The sequence below is a fragment of the Theropithecus gelada genome, chromosome 9 (assembly GCF_003255815.1).
Source record: "Theropithecus gelada isolate Dixy chromosome 9, Tgel_1.0, whole genome shotgun sequence".
Taxonomy (NCBI): domain Eukaryota; kingdom Metazoa; phylum Chordata; class Mammalia; order Primates; family Cercopithecidae; genus Theropithecus; species Theropithecus gelada.
In genome coordinates, this window is record NC_037677.1 from 62,005,142 (window position 1) to 62,016,120 (window position 10,979).

Here is a 10,979-nt window from a genome sequence, read left to right on the forward strand (position 1 = left end):
AGTCCCTGATCTGCCAGGTCCCCCTTGCTAACTGAGACCACACCCGCTGCCATTTGCACCCTTCCTGTGACCAGGTCAGGGCACAGGGGAGCAGAATCAGCAGAGCGGGCAAAAGACCCTGATGCAGGATCCAAAATGCCCCACCCAGGGCAGCCAACAGGTACCAGAGTCAGACCTGGAGAAGGCCGAGGCTCACTGGTAGTGCCCACAACGGGCCATGCAATGCCAGCATTGCCAGAGCTTCCCAGTCAGAATGCAACGACATGCACTGGCCACGGTTTGAAAATGAGGGTCTGTGTGCCGTTTCTCCTCTTGGTGCAGCCACAACGGGACAGATGCACACGCAGGTGGTACTGAGAGTGCAGATTCTGGAGTCAGCTGCAGGGTTTGGGCCCGGCTTTGTCCCTCACCAGCTGTGGCATGTCAGCAACTTATCCAGCCTGTCTGCCTCTGTTTTCCCATCTGTAAAATGTTGGGAATAACCGGAGCCACCTCTGGAGCTTCCGGTGAGAACTCAGTGAGGATGTCCTGGAGGTGCTCAGGGTAGTGCTAGGCACGCCAGCTGCTCTTACTATGATTGTTTCCTGTGCATGCTACCCCCAGACACCTACACCAGATGCAAAAGAAGGAAGAAAAGTGAAAAAGAAATAGCATGTGTCCGGGTAAAAAGAAGGCAAGTGCTTGACCTGTGAGATCACGGTCGGTTCTTCATCCTCTTGTGGCTGACACTGCTTCATGACTGGCAGGTTCTAGGTTCCTATTCTCGGGGCCTCTTCAGACATGTCTGTCCTCAACCCTGCAGGACAGGCCCTCAGCTTGTCTCTGGGTCCCTGACAAGCCCCTGGAAGTCTCCAGAGGAAAGCCAGGCACCTGCAGCCCTGCCCTGTGGCTGGAGTTGTGAACTCCTCGCTGAAAATCAGCATAGTCACAGTGTGGGGAAGCGGGTGGCCCGGGTGTTTTCAAAATATTTCCTCGGATAGCACTGTTTGGCTCACACACGTTAGCACTTTCCAGAATCCTGCAGATGGCAAGGCAGCTGGAGAGGAAGGGAGGAGAAGGGGGAAGCGGGAAAGGGTGGGGGGGATGCCCAGGGCTAAATCTCAGGTAGCTGTGTGGGCTGGGGCTGGCACAGGCACAGGCAGGCATCGGCGCAGCATGTGTGAACAGGAACAGCATGCACACGACAGAAAGCCGATCAACCTGCAGACTAGTCTGCAGACGGCTAAGCTGTGAAGCCCTCTTATGAACCAGAACTTTCTTCGGAAGCCCAATATGTAGAATTGGAACCAGTGGATGTGCGGAATGCAGGACTCACCCCACAACCACCCTCTCCAGAAGCCTGGCAGCAGCAGGACAAAGCAGGAACCAGAACCTTCTGGCAGTGCCCCACTCCCCAAATCCCAGAGGCTTGCAGACTCAGCTCAGCACAGCCACAGAGAATGAGAAGAGCCCTCAGCCACTCCCTGGATGCAAGGTGAGGACCCTCCACTGCCAAGCCCAGCTCTCCCGCTTCTCACCAGGTGCTTGGTTTTAAAGTTGGTCACTAAGTAAATCGAAGTTATTAAGAGATGGAAAATGTGCTTCCTATTCCACAGACTTAGTCACTCAGAATAGTGCCTGAGTTTCTGGAAATCACTGGTGCCACCTTACACCACCACCCCTGAGCTGATAGGACTCGAGCCCAAAGCAAAGAAATCTGACATTTTTGTTCAGGTAGCCTACAAAGTAAATGAACGTATGAGGGTTTGCTCACAGGTAGGCCCCACCTTGGAGAGACATAATGAGAAAATTAGCTTTGGTCTATCCAACCTAAAGCAATGTTTAAGAAGTAAAGCTTCTCAGATGCCACAAAACTGGAGAAAAGTCCCATCATTCTGCACCATCAAAGTTAAACTCACCAACCAACCAAGAGGTCACCGTCTGCCTGCTGGGGAGGGTCCGGGCTTGGGACTGACTCAGAGGGAGCAGGGCTGAGCTGGGACCCCCGGCCGTCTTCTCTCCCACATACATGTTCCTCCTGTGTCCGGCCACCAGCGTCCCTGCAGCTCAAGGACTGGCCAGCGGAGGGTGTGTTCCCTGACTTATGAGGCTCTCAAAGTCAAGGAGGAGGAACTGGGCGGGGAAGGGGCAGGTGTAACCACAGAGGCCAAATAAGAACATCCCGGGCTGGCCTCCGAGGTGGCTGTTTACTTGTGGCATTCAGGAGAGGCTGAGCTGGGAACTGGCTTGTTTATTTTCCACACTTTTTCTCCAGATCCTTTTCATAGAGTCCTCTGAAACCTCAGTGATAAATTTCCCAGGGCCCAGGGAAGCCACAGTCCCTCAGCACACAGCCATCTTTGTGAGGAGGTGGCGGGGGGTCGGGGGGATCAAGAGGAAGGAGGGCGGCTGGAGACAAGAAGTCACTGGTGGTCAGGGGCTCCTGGGGCCCACCCCTGCCCTCCATGCTGGTGGGGGCCCAGGAGCCACAGACCAGATTTGGGGCCATGGAGACAGAGGGCTGAAGCGTGTCCACCAGCAAGCACAGAGCAAACCGTCCAGGCCTGTCAGGGGCCACCCCACACCCTGCTGGGAGTCCACGGGCTCAGGGTGGGACCAGCAGCATTCTGTCATCTCTTTAGGCCTCAGAGAAGAAAAGGTGACAAATATCATTTCTGTTTTACAGATGAAAAGGAGAAGTGTCTCCTCTCCTGAGGCACGACCTCACGAAAGCCAGAGACTCTCTGAGTGTTGGTCGCATCAAAGAGCCTCTCTGTGCCGCCCCTCTAGGAGTTCCCAGCAGAAGCGTTCATAGCCCCTCCCGGGGCTTCACCCAGCATCTGACCGCATTTCCAAGAACCTCCCATGCCTCAGGCACCGGCATGGAACCAGGGGCACAAAGATGGACAGCCTTGGCCCCTGCAGTGGGATGGCTTCTTCCCACACCCAGTCCCCCAACTTCCATCCTGGTCAGCGTGTCCCCTCTGCACTGGAGGCCGAGAGGGCTCCAGTTTCGTTGCAGCTCAGCGCTAGGAAAGCTCTCAGAACTCACCCAGGCGGGCTTCCTGCGGAAGGTGGGCAGGGGCCGGCTGGGCAGTGCTCAACCAATGCTCCTGGCGTCTTTTGAAGGGTGCCAGCCTTTCCCATTCTGTGGACACCTGTATTGGGGGCTCTCAGGGCAGAGATGAGGGTGGGGGGAGCAGTGAGGACCCTGCCCTAGCAGGGATAACCACTCTCGGCCCTTGGGGGCGGGGATAGAAAATACCACCGTGACTGAAAACGTGGCTGTCCCAGGCCGTTGCAGCTCCCTGGCTTCATGAGCTTGGGCAACCACTGCGCCTCTCTGAGCCTCATGTCCTCAGCTGTAAAGTGGGTCCAGCGGATAATTGCTGTCTCCCTGTGGGGCGTGGGTATAAAAGCAAGAGCTGGGAACCAGATGAGCATGTGGTTATCACCTCCCCTGGCTGTCGCGGTTCTGCCCTATCCTTCTCTCCTGTGGACCAGGCACTGCTGAGGAGTCCAGCTCTCCAGAGCATGTGGAGGGGCAGAAGGACAGCTGTGACATGGCCCCTCGTGTTCACCAGGTGAATGACAATCGGAAGTGTCAGGTGAGGGCTGATTTCCCCAGGTAATAGATTACCCTGGAGAGGACCAAAAAGGGGAAAAAAATATAGTAACATTTGAGGATGTTTTGTCTACCTGGCAATTTCTTCCCTATTCACAGTATGGTCACAAGTGGCAGCTTTGCCCCAACTTCTCAGATAAGCAGTGAGTCATCTCTCACTGGAATTACTGCAACATCTCCCTGTGTGCCCCCTCAAATCTCCACAGTTTCCTGACTCCAGAGCCACACAGAAGGCTCCAGCAGCCTGGTACCACTCAGCCTTTGATTCCCACAGCCTAAGATATAATCCAGGCTCGGCAGAGTGTGTGGAAAAAGAAGAATGCAAGCAGAGGCCCTGGGACCATGTTAGTAAGAAGCATCAGGACTGTTTCCCTGTTGCCATGGAGAACCAATAAGGACCTTGCAGACAGCCTAGCATGGTAGAGACAGGGTGGGTTCTGGAGTTAGACGATCCAGGTTCAAATACTGGCTTTGCAATTGTGGCAAAAACAAAAATTGACAAATGGGACTTAATTAAACTAAAGAGCTTCTGCACAGCAAAAGAAACTATCAACAGAGTAAATAGACAACCTACAGAACAGGAGAAAATACTTGCAAACTATACACCCGACAAAAGTCTAATATCCAGAATCTATAAGGAACTTGAACAAGTTAACAAGCAAAAAACCACCCCATTAAAAAGTGGGTAAAGGACACAAACAGATGCTTTTCAAAAGAAGACATACATGTGGCCAACAAGCATATGAAAAAATGGTCAACATCACTAATCATTAGAAAAATGCAAATCAAACCACAATGAGATACCATCTCATACCAGTCAGAATAGCTATTATTAAAAAGTCAAACATTAACAGATGCTGGTCAGGTTGTGGAGAAAAGGGAGTGCTGGCCAGGCGAGGCAGCTCATGCCTGTAATCCCAGCACTTTGGGGGGCTGAGGCGAGCAGATCACGAGGTCAGGAGATCGAGACCATTCTGGCCAACATGGTGGAACCTCGTCTCCACTAAAATTAAAAAAAAAAAAAAATTAGCTGGGCATGGTGGTGGTACGCGCCTATAGTCCCAGCTATCAGGAGGCTGAGGCAGGGGAATCGCTTGAACCTGGGAGGTGGAGGTTGCAGTGAGCCAAGATTGCACCACTGCATTCCAGCCTGGCCACAGAGCAAGACTCCATCCCCCCGCCTCCCATCAAAAACAAACAAACAAAACAAAACACAGAGTGCTTATACACTCCTGGGGGGAATGTTAATCAGTTCAGCCATTGTGGAACGCAGTTTGGAGATTTCTCAAAGAACTCAAAGTAGGATTACCATTCCACCAAGCAATCCCATTGTTGGGTACACACCCAAAATAATATAAATTGTTCTACCATAAAGATACATGCACATGTATGGTTATCATAGCACTAGTCACAATAGCAAAAACATGAAATCAACCTAAATGCCCATCAGTGGTAGACCAGATAGAGAAAATGTGATAAATATACATCATGAAATACTATGCAGCCATAAAGAAGAATGAGATCATGTCCTTTGCAGCAACATGGATGGAGCTGGAGGCTATTACCCTAAGCAAACTAACACAGGAACAGAAAATCAAATGCCACATGTTCTTACTTATAAGTGAGAGCTAAACATTGAATATACATCTGAACACAAAGAAGGGAACAACAGACACTAGGGCCTACTTGAGGGTGGAGGGAGTGGGGAGGGTGAGGATCAAAAACCACCTATCTCGGGCCTGTGCGGTGGGTCAGACCTATAATCCCAGCACTTTGGGAGGCTGAGACAGGCAGATCGCTAGAGCTCCGGAATTTGAGACCAGCCTGGGCAACATTTTTTTTGTGTGAAACCCTGTCTCCACAAAAAATACAAACAAATTAGTCAGGATGGTGGTGCCAGCTACTTGGGAGGCTGGGGCAGGAGGATCACCTGAGCCCGGGAGGTTGAGGCTCTGGTGAGTGGCAGTGATCATGTCACTGCACTCCGGCCTGAGCAATAGAGACCCTGTCTCAAAACAAACACAAACAAACAAAACAAAACAAACCCAACAACTCTCTGTTGGATACTATGCTTCACTACCTGGCTGATGAAATAATCTGTACACCAAACCCCCAGACATGCAATTTAGCTATGTAACAAACCTGTTTATGTACCTCTGAACCTAACACAAAGTTACAAAAAACCAAATACACAAATACTGGCCTTGTCTCTCACTGCCTGTGTGACATTGAACAAGTTATTTAACTTTTCTGATCCTCAGTTTCCTAATCTGCAAAATGGAGATGAAATGCTAACCTCATAAGGATGTAATGATATAATTAGGAAACGTATGCAGAACTCTCGATTCACAGAGGGCATAATGAAGGTGGAAAGGTGATACAGGGAAGGAACTGGCTGCAGGGTTCCACCTGAAATTGGGGATGGCCAAGCCCAGATTACCTACTCTTCCATCTGAGGCCACAGTCCTTGGTGTCGCCCACATGCCTTGCTGATTTCAGCATTTAGAAGTTTGAAATGCACACTGAACCTAGTCAGAGCTCTTCACAAGGGGGCAGCGGTGGGGAATGACACATTTCTTTTGGATGACATGCCCAGGCCGCCCCCACATCTTTGTGCACTCTCAATCCCAAGACTACTGGCAATCCAGTTCCAGGAACACGAATGTCTCTGCTCCTCTGGGAAACTCCACAGCAATACTCAGTAAAGGGACTGTGACCACCCCTCTAACTGCTGCCACTACAGAGCCAAGCCACTGCTGCAGAACACAGCTCCTAGAACCTTCATGAGACCCATCTCCAGCCAGGCCATCAGAAGCCAGGCAGAAAAACAGCTGCCCCTGAATTCTACATGTTCCCATGTTCTGCCTGTCCCCAGCACATGCCCAGCAGCCTGGCCCGTCTCTTTCTCCAGGTACCCACCCCTCTTTCCTGCAGTCAGGAGACGGGGGTGGGGGCGGGGGGGGGGGGGCGGTTGATGGAATCAACTCCTCTCTGTGCTGCAGATCTAAAGTTACTCTTCAGTTGAGAACCCACAGAATCTGCCAAACAGCCTGCCATCTACCAAAACCCACATCAACCCCATCTTAGCCAGATACAGAAATGAAGCTTTTCCTGCTGCCCTTAGAGGGGCAGAGGCCAATGATGAGCTCAAGTCTCCCAAGGCCAGCCCACGGGACACAGTGGAACACACAGTACCTGGGCCACTGGCCCAAACAGATCAGGCAGGGCTCCCAGGAGCTACTCAGGTCCCCTTCTCTGCTGGAAGACCAATTTCAAACCAGCAGAGGCCCACTGGGCTTGCCTCACAGTGAGTCCATAATGAGTGATAATTACCGGTGTCATTATTCATCAAGCAAGTACTGACTGAGTGCCCACTGTGCCAGGCACTATGCTAGGCCCAGGACAATCCCAGGGACATCCTGGGGCCCAGGAACACCACGCATCAGAAACCAAACACAATTTCAGGTGCGAGGAAAAACATTAAGGCTTCAGGCCTGCCTTGGTCTCCCTAACCTTTTAGGCTTAAATTCCCTTACCTCCCCTTACTCCGTCCACACCCAGGACTGGAATCTGCTCATCCAGTTCCCTTGGAAGTCCCTGGAGGAAGCACATCCGCTGGGGGGAAGGGTCCCTGCTTCCCTGGAAGACTCTGTCACGGCCACTACCCTTCTGTCTAGCGCAGCAACGGCCTGCCAGCCTCTTCCACTCTGCTCACAGACCCTGGCACGCCGGCTCTGAGTTTATGAATCACTCCCTCCTCTCTCTGGGCCTCGCCTCCGGAAGGGCTTCGCACACCCAGACACATCACCCAGACACCGAGTTTCCACACCAAATCCGCTCCTGCAGAACCCCGAGAACCCACTGCAACGTCTGCTCCCCCGCCCTTGGTCTCGGGGTTCTGGCCACGACTTTTCAAAACCCAGGCAGCCTCTCTCCTGCCCGCTGCGCTTTGGGGGCTCCCTCTCCTTGGGGGCTGCGGGGGTAGCAGACAAAGGCCGTGGATGTGAGGGAGGGATGTGAGGACGTGCCTGGTGTAGAGGCCAAATCCCCCGCGCTCCCAGGAATGTGCATTTCGGTGGGTGGCACGTGCCTGGCCGGTGTGGGTGTGCGCAGATCGGCCTGCGCGATGTGCGGGGTATGAGTGGCGATGAGCTGTGTGTACCTGGCAGGTGTGATCCGGGTGCAGCGGGTTGTGGGTGCCTGCCTGGGCTTTTCCCCGAGCCGGGAACTCCACCTCCCACCCTCCGCTTCGTCCCCCTCTCCCTCCAAAGTTTGGCGCGCGCGCCTGGACGCGGAAGGCCGGGGGCTCCCGGCTGGGCGGCCTCCCCCGGGCCGGGCGGCGGTTCCAGGACGCCCGCGCCGCACTTACCCCAGCTGCCGAGGCTCCACGGCGCGGGCGGCCCCGACCCTCCACGGCTGGGGTCCGGCGCGGGCAGCATCCGTTCGCAACTTTGCCTTCCTCTTGGAAGATCCCGACAGAAGCGGTTCCGTGGCCCCCGCGCCCGCGCGGCCCGGGCTGTGCGCCCTCTCCGGGGCAGGCGGGAGGGATGCAGGCGCGGCCGGGCCGGTCCGCACGCTGGAAGGGAAGCGGCGCCAAGTCCTGCCTGGCGCCCTCCCCGCTCCGGCCCGAGCCGGCGAGCGGCAGCGGATTCCGGAACCGCGTCCAAGGCGTCCGGGAGCCCTCCTCCTCTTCTTCCTCACCCCACCCAGCTCCCACCCCTGCGCGCCCGGCAACTTGGGAACCGTTGGCGAAGTTGGCGCTGCTCTGGCCGCGCGCCGGCCGGGCCTCTGCGGGAGGAAGGGGAGGAGGAGGAGGAGCTGGCGGGAGAGGAGGGGAGAGAGGGGAGCCGCCCCCGGGGAGCCGCTCTTTCCAGGACCCCTCTGCGGGCCTTTGTTCCGGGCGCTGCCCCTAGGCCCTCCAGTCCCCGGGGTCTCGCTTGGGGCCGCTCAAGTATCCACGCTCTCCTGGCGAGGCTGGTGGGTGGAGGCTGCTTGGAGAACCTCCTTGGCGTCTCAGTGCCGGAGCCCCCGGGCCGTTACCGCCCCCCTTCTCCCCCGACCTTTGCCAGGGAGACCCTCTGGCTGCAGGGGTTCTCCGTCATCTCTGCCTGGAGAGGATCTTCCCGCTGCCGCCTGGGGCAAGGGGGCTGGAGGACGGTCTCCCTGATTTCCGAAGAACGCAGCACCGTCTCCCTGGGCGGTAGCAGGTCCCCCACCTGCCCTTCCGCGCTTTCCTGTGCCGCCAGCCAGTCCAGGGCTCCCCGAATGCAAGAACAGGGAAACGGGAGGGACAGAGGGTCTTCCCGGCCCGCCAGGGCTGCCTGTCATTATCTTCGTACCTTCCCAGGCAGCTGGGTCTCCGGTTGGGCTGCCAGGCAAGTGGGGTCCCAGTGGCCTCCCGCGCATGGCGTGGTTGGCTGGGCAGCACCAGCTCCGAGGTGCAAAGGCCAGCTTCTGGAGGGACGAGGTAAAGGGCTCAGAACTGGAACACAAACCAAACCTCCCCTTTCCTTGTCTGAATCCTGGTGATGGCCCTGTCCCCTAGAAGGCGAGAACGTCTTGGATTCCACTTGCTGGGCATTCCTCCTGGGACTTCCAGTACTTAACGTCATGAACTAATTCAGGCCTCTCTAAGACAGCACTCTTGACATTTAATGGGATAGTATGAGGTTTAGACAATAAGTTATTTCCTGTACAGGAGAAGTAGGAAAATCCAAAAAAGATAAAACCTGAATGTCTACATTTGACCTTCCTCTGCCATTCTCAGCATTTACAGACGGACAGCAAATACAGAACCAGATAGAACTGATCCTGACCCTGTTAGGGACAAGCTGCCCCAGGATCCCCCCCCCCACACACACACAATGCAGCTGACCCTGACCCTGAATACTCTGCAGCTGCATTCCTGGACCCTTATCTAGGTGCTACAGCAAGGTCACCAGACTTGCTTACAGCCCAATGGGTGGCATGGGGAAGGTCACAAAAAATGTGGATAAACCTAAGTTACATCCTCTTGTAAATTCCTATATTGCAAGCCGGTCACCAGATGATATGTGGTAAAGTTAACTGACAACCCCAGGGTCTCTCTCCCCCATATGAACCCCTCATTTTGTAAGCTCCAGGGCTGCCTCCTCTGACTGACTGGGGTGAAGCAGCCCAGCAGGATAATAAACTTACTTGCCTGACTTTGGGTCTCTCTTGCATTCTTTCTCTTGGCTAACGTTACATTTTGGTGCCGAAACCCAGGAAGGGGATAGGCTCTGGCTGGGTGTACTTAGAGGACTCTCTCTCTCTCTCTCTCCTCCCCCACACCCTCCATCACCCCTCAGAAAAGAGGTGTCCAGAATAGAGGAGGCCTGGAGGATGCCTGACTTGGCGGCTGCCTCCTGTATTCCAGACAAGGCCCACAGGACAGGGGACACCCTCTCTTGCCATCCTTGTCATTGGCAGTCTCTTCTTCCTCTACCTACCACTCTCCATTCACTATGGGAGCCTCTCAGTCTACCCATCCCAAGACCACCCACCTTGGGTGTCTCCTCCGCAATCTCAAGGCTCTCAGCCTCCATTCAGAGGTCCATTCTAAGAGGCTTATCTTTCACTGCAATACCGCATAGCCTCAATACCAACTGGACAATGGCTCCCAATGGCCTGAAAACGGCGCTTTTGATTTCAATATACTTAGAGACTTAAATAACTTTTGCCATCGCAATGGGAAATGGTCTGAGATTCCTGATGTTCAGGATTTCTTCACTCTTCGTAACCGCCCTTCCCTCTGACAGTCCTGCTCTACTTTCCAAATCCTCCTCTCCCGACTGGTCTCCCACCACACCTGCAACAGCCCCAGCCGACAACTCCTCTTTCTTTGACCCCACCAATTTTCCCCCTCCCTGACAGCATCATGATCCTCCACCAGAGCATCACGATCCTTCACTGTATGTCCCCGCTCTGGCTCTAAACCTCTGTCCCCCTCTCTCCAACCACTCTGCTTCTGACTCTGAGTCCTCTCCATCTCCGCCCCTCACCTGCTCTTGGGCCCAGCAGGCTCAGCAACCAGCTCCCTTGCTTCCTCTCCAGGAAGTAGCAGGAGCCAAGGGGACCATCCGTGTCCATGTCCCTTTCTCCCTCTCCAATCTCTCAACAGATTGAAAAATGTCTCGGATCCTTCTCCTCTGATCCCGATACTTACATCAAAGAATTTAAACATCTTACCCAATCTTATGAACTCACTTGGCATGATCTCTACATTATCCTCTCTTCTATATCTCCTTCCAGAAAAGAAGGAAAGAGTGTGGCTCACAGCACAGGCACATGCTGACAATCTTCATGGGCAAGATCCTACTAAGCCCGTAGGAGCCGCTGCTGTTCCCTGGGAAGA

The 10,979-nt window shown here is 54.3% G+C and overlaps 1 protein-coding gene across 2 annotated transcripts in view; it reads right to left on the reverse strand.

The window, feature by feature from the left end:
* Positions 1-8,243, reverse strand: part of CHST3 (carbohydrate sulfotransferase 3) — a 44,603-nt gene extending 36,360 nt beyond the window's left edge. Inside the window, exon 1 of one of the 2 annotated variants that reach the window (XM_025397695.1) lies at positions 7,974-8,243. The gene's annotated coding sequence lies outside the window, so the exon portion shown is untranslated. Of the gene's footprint in view, positions 1-1,898; positions 2,060-7,973 lie in introns of those variants that run through there. The other variant, XM_025397693.1, reaches the window with a different exon arrangement.
* Positions 8,244-10,979: the final 2,736 nt, after the last annotated feature.